Genomic DNA, 16,725 nt, shown 5'->3' with positions numbered 1-16,725 from the left:
AAAAGGATGGTGCCATGGCTAAAGCATCAGCCCAGCATTCAAGAGGAATTAGTTCAGTTTCAGGCTCTGACACAAACTTTCTTTGTGATGAACAAATCATCTATACAAAGCCAATGCAGAAAGGTTGTGAGAGAAATTCATTCAGGTCAGTGCTCACATGGTGATGCATATAGCATTTCTGCTTTTAAAACTATGTGTTTTTTTAAAAACTATATACTTTTTAAATGAAACATAGTATCAAAACTTCCCCTCTTATCTTGCAATGAGTACTTTCCCCAAATAACATCATTCTGATGATTTTGTTCTTAGTAAAAAACAAAATTAAATCCTTTAATAGCAAAAATAGCTATTTGGAAAAAAATATATATGTGCATGTCATTAAAGCACTTCAGAAATGAAGCTCCACCGTCTGTAATCTGTTCTCTGAATCTTACTCCACTGAGCTAGTGTGGGCACTCAGACCCTCAGTGAAGGGAGAAGAAGAGGTGGCAGAGGAGAAATGAACAAAAAGCTCAGCAGATAAAACCCAAGAGCAATGCTCAATAAAACATGTGGAAAACAGTAAGTGGAAATGTCAAGCATGAGTCAAGGAAAGTCTTCTAGTTTTGCTCAGCTTGAAGTGGTTACTTATTCAGTGTAAAGTGTGAGTCCCTAGAAAGCATGATATCCCCGGAAAGTGCACCAAATGCACCAAAAAGTGGAAAGCTACCTCTGCCAATCCAAACCTTAGGTCCATTTGCTCCTGTTGCAAAGATACACTAAGTGTCTGCCACCCTCTCAAGCACCATCTGGACCAGAACTTGTGGGTCCTGTCACACGATTCAGGAATGATATTGTCATTTTTCCTCTTGTTTAATGGAAAGAAAGATACTATGAAATTGTAAGATACCAAGTGAGAAAGTGATTTAATAAAAGGAAAAGGAAGAGGCTCTAAGTGTTGAATTACTGAAGAATGGAAAGAAAAGCAAGCCACCTTCCAAAACAGTAATGCACTGTGCCAGGTTCTCATAAGAGCTAGAGGAAAGAACTACCCAAATGGGAAAACCACAGGGTAAAAGGCAATGATCTCTGTGATAAATGRTGTATACATTTTTCACTTCTTCATGTGTATGTACACATAAACAGAGAGAATGAGCAAGAAGAGCTTTGGAACAGCTGAAGGCAAGTAAGATGGTCCTTGTAATCACATAATTTTATTACAGGATATTACAGGATATGTTCTGTATTTTTTTTCATATTTTTGCAATGAATTAAGCAAGTCAGACTGGATGCATCAGCTCCACCTTTCTCCCAAAAGACAGCACTGGAACCTCAAAGGACACAATGGCCATGGAGAACTTGCTTACATTGTCATTTAAGTAAACCTGCTGAATGCCAGCATCATTCTTGGTGCCCTGCAAAACACAAAAATATGTAGGTTTTGATCAAAAGAGTTTTCATGTAAAGGCCTGACCCAGAGCTCCTAGGAAGTATGCGGAGGGCTTTGAAGCAAGTCACAAAAATACTGGAGTTGTTTTCCAAAAATACCTCCATAGCGTAGACATATCAATGCCTATTCAAAAATGACCTGGACCCTCAGGATTCTAAATCTCACTGAAAATGACCTTTGAAAAAGCCTCTCTGGTTTTTCCTTTTGAAAATGTGCCCAGACAACAACTAAAGGTAACGAACTCCGTGGAAAGCATACTAAGGGAACTGCAGACTCCTCAAATGCCACTGAATTTGGAAAGCAGAACTTCTAGCCACAGAGTGTCCCCAGCTTCCTGCTTACAGACTGGTTCAGCATTGACTCAGTAGGAATAACACCATCCACTGAATCACCCACCCATCTATAACACCTGCTTCTTCCTTAGCTATTATGCCTTCCTCAGTGACTCAGTTTAATTGCTCTTAGTTTAGATGAGAGAAGACCATACCTTAAGATATATTGGCTGAGGGGCATGCTAAATCCCCTACTAATTAGAGGCTTTCTGCAATCTGGGATGCAATAATTCCTTGTCCACTCCCTGTGACTCCACACAGTTGGGGGTTGTTTTGTAACTTTTCCAACCCTGCCTATCTGGAACACTTTCCTGCCGAGACACTGACTCACTTCCTCTTTAGGAAGCTCACCCAAAATCCTTTTCACTTTAGCTTATAAACTATTATTAACTCCATCTGTAAAGCAAAACTTTATTCATCAGTAGAGCTAGCTGGGAATTTTTCAGTGATACATTTTTTTTTATTGGAAGATGTTGCTTTGTCAAAACATAAATCTCTTTTAGAAACACACCAGTTTTGCTTAGGCTTTCATTAGAAAGATTGCTTACATCCAAAGTGGAATTTCTGGTTAAAAGCAAAATAAGAGAGTAGCTCACATTAGCCAAGACATTAGTTGTTAGATCACTGACATAAAAGAATTACACTTTTTGGCAAAACAGGGATATGAATCTGGTTCCTACACAGTGCAATAAGAACCATTATATTTTAGGATGGAACAAGTTCATGGCCTGTCATGGATGTTGCTTTTAGATAAAGTGACTGGTCAGTGATGCAAGGACTTGATCCTGATTGATTGCTTCTACAATTCACATCGGTGCCTAACCCCTAAGTTCAGGAAACACACTCTTTCTCTCCCTTGTTTTCCTGAGAAACTTCGAAAGGTATCAGGTTCTTCCCACATAGCAACAGGATATTTTTTAAATGATGAAAGTTTTCACAAAACAGGAAAATTCAAAAGATTTGAGATCAGTTATAGTTACTGTGTTTACCAATGCTACTGTCCAAAGCAGTAGGTCACTCTCTTTGCCTTATGAACACACTGGCTGTAGCCAGTGTACAGTGTTTGTCTTAGGGCTGGTGGGAAATTTCTTGGTGATGCACCTTTGTCAGAAAAGATGCCACTTCAATCACGTTTCCTCTGAAGTGCCTTATATTTAATGAATTTCTTATGAATGAGGTCATAGGTTTCCATGACTGTTGGGCATTCCATAGTTGTTAGAGAATGGGCACAGTTGCCCATTTTGATTTTGCTACAGATAGAAATTGGTTCATTACTCATCTGTCTATGTTTTTTCATGGGCTGAAGAGGCAAGACTCAATTAGCAAGTTTTTGCTTTTTTTTTTCTCATCCAGTGGCTTAGCATGAATGTCTTTCAGATGTGGCTTGAGACATTCACTTAAGATCAAATTCTGATATCTTAAAATGTATTTAATAATTTACACTGCATCTATATTTCTGCCCCTTTGAAAATGTGCCTTAGTGCAGCAAGTGGATGTCATTGTCAGCTGAATTATATCACTGGTTTGTGTTCCTGCATTACAGCTCAGCAGGAATCATGGGACTAATGGAAATATTCCCACCCATTTTGGTTTTGCAATTTATTATTCATCAGCTGTTGAGCCTCATTCCTTAGCTTTTGCTGGGCATCTAGCAGGCTACAGCCAAGAAGTCCTGGAACTGCTTACTACCATGGTCCTACAGGAGCAAGTGTGTGCTGTCCAGCATGGCTGTAGGCACACATTAGGTCAAAACAACCAAGCTTGTTTTACATCTATCTGGAGGGCAAAGGCTTAGTTTGCTATTTAGACTGGAAATACTCTACTGTATGAGGACACACTTTTTCCTAATACTGCTTACTTAACTGTGAGATTCCATAATGAAAAAGGATATCTTTCTTCTAAGAGAGCTTTATCATTGAAGGAATCTCATTTCTAGGGGAAATGCTTGTCATCTCTTTCTAGAAGAGGCATTCTGTCAGGGAAGTTTAATTTTGGCTATGCCTGCTATCCACATGCATGCTGTGGACTCATGTCAACTGCTAGAACAAAAGGACAGGGAAGGGAAATGTCTGTGCAAATGTAATTTTCAACCCAAGAGTGAAGAGTCTCAAAGGGTTTTGACTGCAAAGGAACAGGAAAGAAAAAAACCAAGCCAATCTGCCTTTTCCACCCCCTCTGTTTGTCAGTTGCTCCCCCTTCTTTAGACTGTCAGATTTCACTCCCATTCTACTGTATGGGCACATAAATCTTGCCAGAAATGCTTCACTCACTTAACACCTACCTGCTGGAGCTTAGATTCAGAGAGAGGAAAAAAAACAACCTCAAACCCTGGCAATTCTCATAAATCATAGTGTTGCTAATCTCTTTTCAAGAGAGTCAAATGTAAAGTCATGTTCCTTCTTGTGAAAACATTACTAGCCTGTGGGTGTCAACACAGCCTTCTTTTCCAAGAAATCTGTTGCATCCCACGGTGACTCTAGAGAAATTGCACTCTGATGACAGTGAAGAGAGGCTGCTAGAAAAACATCACACGCCAGTTCCATACAACAGCAACCTCAACAAGCACTTGTTTTTGTACGATCAGCTCTCTCCAGTTTTACAAAAAGCAAAACTGAACTTCACCAGGATTCATCTTAGAGGTTTCGTTTTTACATTGTCATTGTTGTGAGCTCTCCCCCAAAAGAAATCACATTTTTCAGTTTCCTTATTCATTCCGTGCCAAGAGACACCACCCCTTTTTCTTGCAACCTTCATGAAGACTAAGGAGCAACTTCAGCTACCTGGCTGTTACCTTTACACCTATTTTTACACTTATTTTTACATCTTGTATTCTAAGAGTTGGATATCCTCTGAGGTCTCCTCAGCACCAAGTAGAAGGTCTGTTGGTGGCAGCTGCCCTGTTCTGATAAAGCTCTTGTCTCCACCCAATACAGAGACTATCCTGAAGCTCTCACACCCTTCAGAAATCCAGTTACTCATGAAATCTCGAGGAGGGTGCAGGCATCCCATGCAGGGCAACTTAACAGACTAGTATTTGAAAGGTGTCCATAGACTGCTTGGGGGGGGAACAAGAGCATTTTGCAGGAAGCATTTTTAGAGTTAAGTGAAGTAAATAAGGGATGCTTGATGAAGAGAGGGCAGAGCGTCCAGTATATTGCCAAGAAACAGTACCCATGAAGCATTTAAAGCCACATAGGACATGGGATTCTTCTATATTAAAAGTGAATTCCTCCTTATTGGAACATGAAGATCCTTTGAATTCATGTGCAAGATGAGGAGCATGACCTAAGACCCTTACAGTTCCTTCCTGCATTAATCAGTCTGAATCAGTGGGGTTTACATTTTTATGTATGTGTTTTATATTTTATGCGTTCATTTATTGTGGTAGAGACATAAGTTCACATATTTACTTGCATGTGTTGGAGGAGAGTCTGGAACTTAGACCACAACGTCGCCTTTGCTCTATTTCTGTCCAAAATAATGACTCGGAGTGTGACCAGTTCATATGAAGTCATGGGCTGTCTCAGAACGCTTCACTCCAGACTACTTTTCCTTTCTGGTCCTCCTGCTTCCCTCTCAGCAGTTACTTTGCTGCCAGAAGAAAATCAAGACAGCACCTTTTCAAACTGCCCTGAATAAGCAATAGCACACACCACAGTCTGTGTCTGTCAGCCTATAAATGCACACCTTAGGCATGAACAGGCAAAGCTTCATGCCTCACAGCCCTTAATGGGTGAGTTTACTGGCTGACAGATACATGTGTCACTGTGTGATACTTCATTATCAGAGAGTTTGTTAAAAAAATAAACAAACTTTGAGCTACCAAAAAAAATATGTATTTCAAATGCAGTTATTCCCATGGAAATGAGTGTGTATTCAAGTAGACAAGAGGAAGCAATGAGCTGGTTCCACTTAACATGTTATACTTAGCTTTCACCTCCAAAACAGCAGGAGGAAAAGGCTACCTCCTCCTTTTAAAGTTCACTCTCTCACTTCATTATGCAGTAGAGAGGTCTGAGGAATTTCTGCCTGAGTGTTGGCTTCGGTAAAACCTCCATCATTTTCTCTCTCCTTGCTTTAATTCCCTCCCTCCTTCCCACATTGCAGCCTGCACTCCCAAACCTCAGCTGAAATCAGCACAAGGACTGGTGCTGCAAAGCATCTGTGAGGCAGCTACCCCACCAGGAGAGTCTCCCATGGTGCCTGCCTGCCCTTCTCCCTCTACTCATTTCATCATGGCTCCCTCCAAAATTCTGTGGCAGATCTGACTCCCAGTCATCTGCCAGTGCTCCTCCACATTTGATCAACCAGAAGTCCAAGAACATCTGAAAAATCTTTTCAAAACCCATCAACACTAAGGCAGAAAAAAGGAACAGAGAAAAGAGTCACCAGAAAAAGAAAACAAATAAACTGAAAGACAAACAAGCACATACTTGGTTTAGATTGACTATATTAGGGATTTGGAAGAAAAATAATATTTTTTCTATGAATTGTTTCCTATTAAAATAATTGTAGCTAATTCTGATCCCTTTAAGAGCACTGATAAGCTGATCATTTGTTTTGCTCTGGTTTGTGAATCCATTCTGGGAGGTGACAGCCCATATCATGATTTCTTGGCAAGACAACGTCCAAGGGGCAGTTCTTTGGGTAAATCACAGCTCTACTGACATTACATGGTACCATGCCACATAAGGACCTACCACATAAGGACCTATTGTACTATCTGAAATACCTTGCCTATCACATTACAGTTTGTGTCCAGGCAGTTTTGCTTTTATTGTTAGCACCATCTTCATTTAATATTTACACTACGGCAGAAATTTGAAGTCATGATTAGGATGCAGTTCACAAAGTGTAGAGGCTTTATCAACATATGCAATGTTATTCCAAAGAGCTTTTGTTCTTACTCTGTTGCTATCATCTAACGTATTCCTACACTGAATCCATCCCAATAGATTTTCACCAAGTGCATAAATGGCTGAGCTTTGGCCAGGAAGGCACCATGGAATTACTCACAACAGCAGGCTAGATGAAATGTAAGCATCCCCAATTCATCCAATTATTTTTCAATAGAAGCTGGGGCCAGAAGGGACTTCGTACATCATTACTCTTGATATTCCAGACATTCTTGTTTTGAGTTTGGTTCTGTGGAAAGAAATAATAGTTTGTTTCATTGACAGCAGAGGACAAGTAAAAATTAACACATTTTACGGGACATAAAAAAGTCCATTAGAAAATAGTATTTAGAGAGAGAGATTTTTCATCCTGCAACACAATTCTTCACCATGTTTCACAATAAAATATTGATGAAAAGCATATGACTATGCTTACCAAACATTATTTTTCAAGGCTTCTTTAAGTTTAGAGAGATTGGAAGAGAGTAATATTGGAATGTGACAGAGAAAAATAGGGGGGAAATAGTGGTAGTTTAAATTATATCCTTTTTTTGGTTCTGTTTACTGAAATAGTTTATTATGGCCTATCATAAGTTGATTTTGGTAATACTCTGTTCACTTATTTCTCCTGTAAAACTGAACTTCTGCCCAAATCCAAACCATAAATATGGGCACCCCAGGAATTTTGGATTGCTTGAAATCTGAATCCAGATACCAATTCTGTATATGAGCCAGAACAAAAATCTAGATCTGAATACCCTCAAAAAGCAGTGCTCTACTTCTGGGGCCACATATCCTCAGCTGGAGCTTCTCTCCATTGAAAATTATTGCTCAGGAAACAAGGGAAGAACAACCTCTTTAAAAATACTTATGAAAATAACGGTTGAACAAATTAAAGTATTTCCTAAACCCGTGTGTAATCTGCCTGGAAAAGATTCTATAAACAGAACTACCCATGAATCCAAAATCTCTTTAAATTATTGTTGTAACTTGAATTAAAGTTCTGGGATATTCAGATTTATGTGAAATTGAGATAAACTTCCAAGATTCAGTCACTTTTAATAGCATGGGATACAGACTTCTCAAACCTGCTGTGAAAGCTGAAACCTGGGCCAGCTTTTCATCCACAAGCTGAACTTAACATTGGTGAAAAAGTCTTCGTTCTCTTCTCTCACTTTCTATACCGTTAAAAAGAAAACCAGGAATATCCAGGACAGATAAAAAAAAAAAATTCTGCCAAACATAGTCCTTACTCATGCTGGCACTTTCACTTCGATCAGATGCTTTGTTTTATACGTTTATCAGCCTTCACAGATATGCCAGATCTGCACAGAAGATATACTGGCTCTTTGTAAACTGGGCTAACTTCAGAGGTGACCCAGGAAACCTGTTCAGCACAGTGCTCGCCTAGCACCAGTCAGAGGCTGAGCACTGCTGAATTGGCACCTTAACCCATACAAAGCCATTGCTGCCAACTCCACACAGAATTTTTCTAACTTCTTGTTCCAAAAAAAAAATCTCTCCAGCCAAAATCCCCTCCTGGCCTGCAAATATGTTCAGGCATACACCTCTGTGCTGTAAATGAAATATCTGGCGTATTGCAAAACCATACTGAAGGAGCCAACTGGAACAGAGCAGAACTAGCATTGGGAGAAGGTGTTTGAGCTGTTGAATTTAGTGACTACACATATGTCATATCCAAAGGAGCATTACACTTTTCACTTTAATAGTCATGTTGGTGGGAACGAATTTATCACCTGGTCTTTTGACACCCGAGAACTGGTATTCAGAGAAGGTCTTCTCTAATTACCTTATGTGGAAGACAACCATCTGTAATCTTGATTGCAAAGGAAAACAAAGCCATTGTGTCGTACCAGCTTCAACAGTAGGAGCTGTAAAGGACTCAGGATGTCTTGTTTAGTTCCAGTAACATAGTTAATGCAGGAAATTTGTGCTCAGACCACATCTTTTCAAGTCCAGGCCAAAGGAAGTGGGGCCAGTCTTTGAAACTGAAAATGAACACTAGTCAGAAGACTGCAAATTATGGGTGCCTTTAGATACACAAAACATTTCTAAAGAGACTGGTATGAACATTTTAAAATTTGCTATTATGTTGTTTCTGCTTTTTAGGTTTCAGCCTGTCTTAAGGGGCCACACTAGTAAGGGGAGAGAAAAGGGAGCAAATGAAAACTAAGTAGAGGGGATTTAGCATGTTTCCTAATGAACTGAGAGACAGACTAAACTCCACATCATTTGGGACAATGAAAAGACCAAAGTGTCAATTCTGGGTGTTCATCATGAGAGTCAATTGATACAGAGAACTGCTTGAGTGTATATGAATGTCAACAGTCTAGTTTCTCCTCTTTGGTACACCTGCACTTGGTTTTATTTCAACAGAATGCGCAAGGTATTATATAAAAGTAGCCTGAAGTAATGAATTGATCCTAAATTTCCCGAGCAGCTAGCAGTCATGAAATACTGTGCAATGTTTGTAAAGCCCTATATCAAACATTTGCTGGACAGAATTTAATGTTAATCTCATTTTCCTCTAGGTTTTGCTCTCTGAAGAGGTAAGCAGAGAAGAGTAGAAAAAAAGGCTGGAGGGGTTCTCAAGAATCTTTGGTCTATTATTTTCCTGTGGGCATAATTCTCTACAACTGGTAGATGACTGTCTGATCTGGTATCAAAAATCCCCAGCAATAAAGAATCTATTAAGGTCTTGTTAAACTCAGCATTCTGTAATGCAAAATAATTTGAAAATGTGAAGAGCATCTGTAAGGTTTCACATGCCTGGGAGGACATGACTGTACAATAAATGGTGAGATGGCATCTGGCCATGTTCAGTACAGGGGTCCCTCCTAAAAAAACCTAATGCTTGTTGCTGAAACTTGCAGTAGGAAAACACTCCTCCTAGTGCATCCTGAATAGGCAGCACTTCCCCTTTCGTAAGTCTGAGCACAAAATAAAGAAAACTTTAAGTGGGGAGGAAAAGGGAACACAGCATCAGCTTGGGAATGCACAGTCACTATCTACATGAATGAGTAAAACACTTCCCTGCTTCCCTGTCTTTGGCAGCAGTATGTTAACTTCATTCCCCACTGTCCATGCATGGGTGCCCAGCAGGTGAATGCATCTTCCACAAGTTGTCCCCATGCACCTTCCCATCTTCCACACATGAATACTCAGCAGGCCTTTTACCAGTCATGTTCAGCTTCCTAGAGGTCAATTCTCCATGTGCTTTGCTGCCAGCTGGCAGCATGAGCCTGCTGAAGTGCTGTTGATGCCTGCCTAAGTTTCCCCTCCATGGCCTAGCTCAGTGGCAGCTAGTGGAATCCTCTTCACACTACTGCTCCTCTCTGCAGCTTCAAGAGATGCATGCTCCCCAGGGTTCCCCTGAGACAGACTCAGGCCAGAGGTGCCCTGAGAGCATGTAGGAAGCCTGCATGGGGTTCTTGTTGCTTAGAAATAAACCCTTCCTTTCTGGAAGGTTTTGGGGACCTCACTTCTAGCTATGGTGATTTTCCAGGTTGGCCTGTAGTTTGCCGCAGTTTGCCTGTGTGAAGCCTCCATGTCGAGATTTGCCCTTCATTCACAAGAAAGGGGAGCAAAGTGCTCCCTTCTCCTTGGAGCTTAAGATACACAAGTGCCTGTCTGGGACCTCTTCCTCATTTGGCAACCAGGTCCTTTTGACATCTAAAGTACTGTGCTTCCTCTGAGCCGCCTTACCCAAACCTGTTATAATGCATTTTACTTAATACCTAATGTGGAAAACCCTCAGTGGAGCTGCCAAGTTCTCCCATTCTCTCATGTTCTGCATATGCTCCCATTAGAGAGAGACTTCTCAGGAGAAAGCAGTGGAGACGTGTTTTTCTAAAATCCTAGACTAACTTTTGCCATGTCCTATGGAAAAATTGCTCTTCCTTGGCAGGCATTTTCCTGGTACTCAGTGAACTCTTGGGCTGCAGCGTCAGGGGACAGGAGCAAGGGCTGCTCCCTATGGGAAAGGGAGCCAGGAGCATGATGTGATAACAGGGTAAGCATCAGCTCTGGTGTTTACTAGACTCCCTATGCTGTTCATTGGCCAGGCAGAAAAATAACCCATCAAAGAGAAAGAAAAGTGTAGTTGTTTGCTAGGTGAAGGAGATGAATTAGCTCATGGCAGTGGCTGAAGAGCACAAAGTAAGGGGCAGGGCCATGTCAATGGGAGTGGGGATGGGGTAAGGCAAGAGCAGAGGAGAAGGGAGAGGATGCAAGATGGTTTTCTTGGAGGTGGCAAACCCTAATTCTAGTTCACCTGTTTCTGGGTCTGCGTCTTCAGCATGCATTGTGCTAGTGCAGCAGGAGAAACCTTGACTAGCAGAAATGGGAGCTGCTCATCCTTCCCTGTTTAACACTACATAATAGCAAGAGGTCTTTACTCTCTGAAGCATCTATTTGCTTATAGTTTACACAGATGAAAAGCAGTCATACAGTTGTTCTTTCACTTTTTCTCTGTGGATGGGAGTAAAGATCTCTTTACCTCTCAAGCTTCCAATCACTGGGCTTAAAGTAATAACTATCAAACCTCACTTTAAGAAAATGCAAGACATAGGAAGTGTTCACAACAGTCAAGAGGGATTGATTATCACATCAAACAGTCTTGGCAATATTTTGAATTTTCCATGCATTTATATATTTCATGTGGTGCAGCCAACTTAATATACAACCCAGAAAAAACAAGCTGGCCTAGCTTGAAAAAATCTCATATACTTCAAGGTATTTGTCTAGGCTCACCAAGCTTATTTCTGGTTTTGCTTTAAAATTCTGCAAGGACACAGAACCACACACCAGCTATTTCAGATGAGGCAATGTGGTATTTAAACGTTTAGTATTGTAATCCTGTAACTTGGTCCTGCTCACCCTAATACATTATCCTTGGAGCCATCTTTTACAATTTATCTTTAGGAACTGCATATATGCTATGCATGAATCTTGTCCTTAACCTTGTGTTTTCTATACAATTTTTAAAAAGTCAAAAAATAAAGAATAATTTCTTCCTGTTTATGCACAATATGTAACTCAAATACATATAAAAAAAACCTGCAGCAAAATACCCAAGCAGATCAAAAATGTCAAGATAGATAGAAGTGAGATAATGTTTTCAGTTTAGTATTATTTTTAATGAAACTGTATTGGTATAAGAGTGTATGTAAAGTTTTAATACCCTTCCAGGTAGGTTTATGCTTTCTGATACATACTTCTTCCCAGAGAATGAAATAAAAGCTATTTTATTTTTCTTCCTAACACAGCCTCTTTATTTCAGCTGAAGCACATATGATGCTAAGGAAATGCCTTTGTCTGATAATTGGACAAATTTTTGGAGAAAACTGGAGTGTGTTCCTGTCAGATGAGCTTCTAGACCTGCTAGGATCAGATCCCCAGCAGATGCAGAGAGTTAGAGATCTGTTATGTTCTAGGTAATCTCTGCACCAGGCCATTTTTCCCTAATGGAAGATAAACAACTATAGGACTATGGGACATGTACAGAACTGATTTCATCCCCAAAGGATTTTGTCTGTAGCTTGCATAAGGAACTGTCTCCTGTCCTGCCTGTCTGCTCCTCCTGCCCTCTCATCCTCTTTTTCTTTCTCTCCAAAGCACTGATGAAGCACAATGTTTCTGTGCAAAACACTTTCCCATTGTTTCCCCTGTAGCACACTGAGCGTAACATTCGTTTCCATGATTCAGTTCAGGAAGAGCATCAAGTGAGAGACTTGAAGAGCTCCATATGTTTAGCCTGTCAAAGACAAGATTGAATAGCATTTTATTATAAGTACCTTATGTACTTTAATATAGCAGAAGCCAAACATGAATCAATATCTGGAAGTTAAATCTGGACAAATTCAAATGAGATATAAGGCACAATGATGTTTTAAGATAATGATTTATTATTTGTACAGACTATCACATGAAGAGGTGAATCCTTTATCTCAAGCCCAGGTGCCTTTCTGGAAGAGATGCTTTAGGCAAATACCAGATGCTGAACCCAGGATAAGGATAGCAGAGTGAAATTTTCTGGAAGTTAGACTACCCTACAGTTCATTCAGCCTCAAAGTGCAGGAATGTATTAATCACCTGGTTTCAGAACATATTTCTCCTGAATACGAAGAATTCAAAGCAGAAAAATATGCCAAAAAATTAAAAAGTAAATCTATAATTCATACTATTCAGAGTGGGTAAGCCACAAGAAAAGAGGATAACATTTTCTTCACCATGGAAACACAACTATACTGAAGAAATCAAAGTGTTGGTTGTTGTGTGATAGAAAACAAAATGGGGGCACAAGGGCTCTGAAGTGAGTTGTTAAAAATGGAAAAAAAAAAGTTGAGGAAATCTGTGTGATTTTGTTGCAGACACAGAGTATAAAGAAGCAAGAACTTTGTTCATAGAATGCGTCCTGTAATTGCAGCAAGAGGAAGGCAGCAAAGACAGACCAAAAGGCACATTTCTTGGGAAAGATCCCCAGAGACCCCAAAGACAACAACTAAAAAGCCAGGCACACAACTATAAGTTGAAGAGGAAGGTTGTGAGAAAGCATAGCAAGAAGCAAGATGATGAAAAATCAAAATTGAAATATCCAAAAGGTTGACTCAGCAGTTAATAGATTTATGGCATTTCAGAAATCTGAACTGATTTTAAAACCGTTCTCTTCTCCTGTGATAGTGGAAGGACAACAGTGTGAAGCTGTTGGTGACCATTTTCCAGTTTAGAAACATTTTCTGTTGCTAAGACACAAAAGTGTTTTACTGATTGCCTGAAACTGGTTATCAGCAAGCATACTATTAGAAATGAATGCATAAACTGACTGGTTCATTGGGGATATAGAAATCAATGTCACAACCCAGAGGAGCTACATATGGGGAGGCCTGTCTTGAGAAAGGATAGCTGTAAAGTCAGAGACACTTTTCTGGTTGCTGGGAGACTTAAGCAGATGATTTGGGTGGGAAAGCCCTATTTGAATTCAGCTCTCTACAATGCAAACGTCTGCAGATGAGAGAACGATTTAGATTCCTTTTACCAATGACTGGGAGACAGGCACTGTGATAAGTCTCTGATTATAAAAATACCTGGAAAAGGTAAGACAAGTTGTGCCCAAGAAATGTCTCTGTCTTTCTGCTGACTCGAGAGTCCAGATGAGACATATGGAATCATGCAAGATGAATCCTGCCTTTAGCCTCTGTGCTTCGATTCCTTAGATAGAAAATAGTATTTCTTTATCTCACAGAAATATCACTAGGATAAGTCCACTAACAACTATGGGAATGTTACTGAGCTGTGGCACAGTAAACCAGGGCGATGTTGCCACTGTGAGAGGAAGAAAACTAGAACTAATAGTTCATAAAAGGGATGCATCACTTTCAGTTCATTGTGCTGTATACCTGAAGTCTTTTGACCTGTAAATAATGGGATTATATGGTCTCACCTATCTCCAGTGGCTCCAAAGTCTCTTAAGGAAGCTGAAGACAGCTTGTCCCTGTCCTCAAATTCTGGTACATTTTTGCTCTCCCTTCATTGAACATTTTTCCTCTTAGGATACAGTCCCTCAGTCCTCTTAGATATTGTTTCTTCTCTCCCTGAAGTAAGTTGGGTCTGATTTATCAAGGCTGAGGTCCCTTTCATTCTCAGCAGCTTTGGGAGGACTTCCCAAAGTCCTGGGACACCACAGCCTGCTACTGAGTAATAATGGGGATTAGAAAAGTACACTTACCTTCTTTTTGCCTCTTTTTTCTTTTTCTAAGAAAAAAGCCACAGTGGTTAGCCAATAATGGGGATCTTGAAGATTGTTTCTATTGGAAAAAGAAACTGGTGCTGGAGTTGGGTAGTTTGTTGAAATGCTGATTATTTACACAGGATGTAAGGAGCCCTGCTTCCCTGAACTCAGCATGAACAGACAGTAGGAGGCAGTTTCATTTCTCATTTCAAGGCTCTTTTCAGCCAACACAGTCCATAACACATGTACTTTTTTCCTTGGTCTCTCTCTCTCCCCAACTTTATCTTAGCAGCAGGTGACAAGTAATTTTCAGTGTGTCCTCATTTTCTGTTTCTCTCTATTCCTTTTGCCTCAGATAGGACACACATAATACCTGGCTGGTTTTAATTCAATCCCCTGGTCTTTTTGTTCTTTTCGTTTGCATTCAGGTTGGTTTTAGATGCTAGCTATCATTGTTTCTCCTATCAGAAAAAAAGAGGACATTAATTTGATCGCCATTTTGCCGAATAGAAGGCGCTACTCTCACCAGTTTCAAAGCAGAGATGTGACTGCGTATAGATCAAAGATAAGACATGCCAAGGGCCATTCCTTGACCAAAATAAGAACACCTTAGCTGGAACTTCCTCGGATTCTTCCCTTGACTTGCTGACATGTGTGATGGCAAGCTGCTGAGGAGAAGTTTGTTTCCTAATACTGATGTGTTCCAAGCCAAGAATTTCATTTTTGGAAAGCCATGTCTTACCAGTTTGTGTCCACTGGAGATGCATCTCTCTCAGTGCAAATTCAAAAACCAGAAATAGTTCTCCCAAACATGAAAGTGTATTTTTATGAAAATGCTGAGCTATTGCTAAAGTACTCATGCAGTTCCCTTTCTATACCAAAGAGACAAGTTTGTTTTGTAGTGGTGGGTATGGTACTTCCTTACAAAAGTAAATCCAGTGGAACAATCTTAAGTGAGAATTCATTTAACTCATCAGAGCAGTGAGCATTATTCTGTGTAGTCAATGGAAGTAAACACTTGCTCTGAAACTAAGACCATTCTCAGGTGACATAGGAGCTTAGAAGGCTTTGTGGCACCACAATACATCCAGTATATCCAGTTTTTTTCAACATAATTAGAAAAATTGCTAGCGGACTGGTATGACTTATACTTGATTTCAACCTAAACCATAACCTAGGCCATCGGTCTGGAAGGTTGTGCATGATGGACAGGTAGACAGTGGGCAGACCCTCAGTAAATCATATGCTAATATGAGACAGTACACAAGAATGCATATGCAAAATTTTAAGTTCAGTTCTTGTCTGAGCAAAAACCATTGCTATGTTTATTACTTATTTTCCAGGTTAGCTTTCAAGTAAGTTGTTTCCTGTCAAACTGAGCATACACTTTTTGAAGGGACCTCTTAAATCAGACTGATGACAGAGTAGGATATAATGCTGACGTGTCCAAATATCATTTTTAAAAATCAGGTCAGAGAAATCCTGGCTATGAAGATGGTCAAACAGTAGAAAGAAGAGGTGAAAGCAAAAAAAAGGATGGATGTCTTTCCTGTTCTCATTTAACTTGAATAAGAAGTGGGGGAGGGGGGGAAAGGGAGAGAGGAGAGAGGAAGACAGAACTAGAACAAAACTATTTCAGGCTCCTTTATGACTGACAATCTTTATTATTTACATATAAAACCAGACTGGACAAAGCACTAAAAATACTCTGTATCTCACTGGGAACAATCCTACAGCAGCAGTGAAATGTAGCAGTTGATATAAGTGGCCTTTTTCTATCATTAGCCTCTGTGATTCCATAACCATTTCATCCACAGCATGTATGCTTCTCACAAGTTTCTCTGTAATAATAGTACCAGAAATACAATCCACTGCAGTGCTCATTCTCTACACTGTTGAGGAATGGGCTCTTTTTAATGCCTGTCATGTTGGTATGGACATTGATGACAGACACCCTGATGCTCCTCTCAATTTCATCAGTTTTATACTAGCATAATTCAAGTGAAATAAATGTACAAGCGGAAGATCTCATGCAGGTTTTGGGGTGATTTTTACAGACAAGAACAGATGATATATCATGTTATAAAACTCCTGAAGAAGATGACCACTGTTAGCTGCCATTGACATACACACATTAATCAACTTGTAAACAATTGTCCTGACTTTTCCACATTCTCCCAGATCTCCAGGTCTGGAGTTACCTGACTCGATTACGCTAAAGGCATTTTGTCAGCGTAGCAGCAGAAACTGTATTTTTATGGGGCAAAATCCTTCCTGACCTGATGATAATAGGGATCCTTAGTAGGAAAAGTATACTTA

This window comes from Apteryx rowi, unplaced genomic scaffold, assembly GCF_003343035.1.
Source record: "Apteryx rowi isolate R43461 unplaced genomic scaffold, aptRow1 scaffold_404, whole genome shotgun sequence".
In the NCBI taxonomy this organism is placed as follows: Eukaryota; Metazoa; Chordata; class Aves; order Apterygiformes; family Apterygidae; genus Apteryx; species Apteryx rowi.
The sequence above is the reverse complement of the archived record's forward strand: the minus strand, read 5'-3'. Positions refer to the sequence as shown.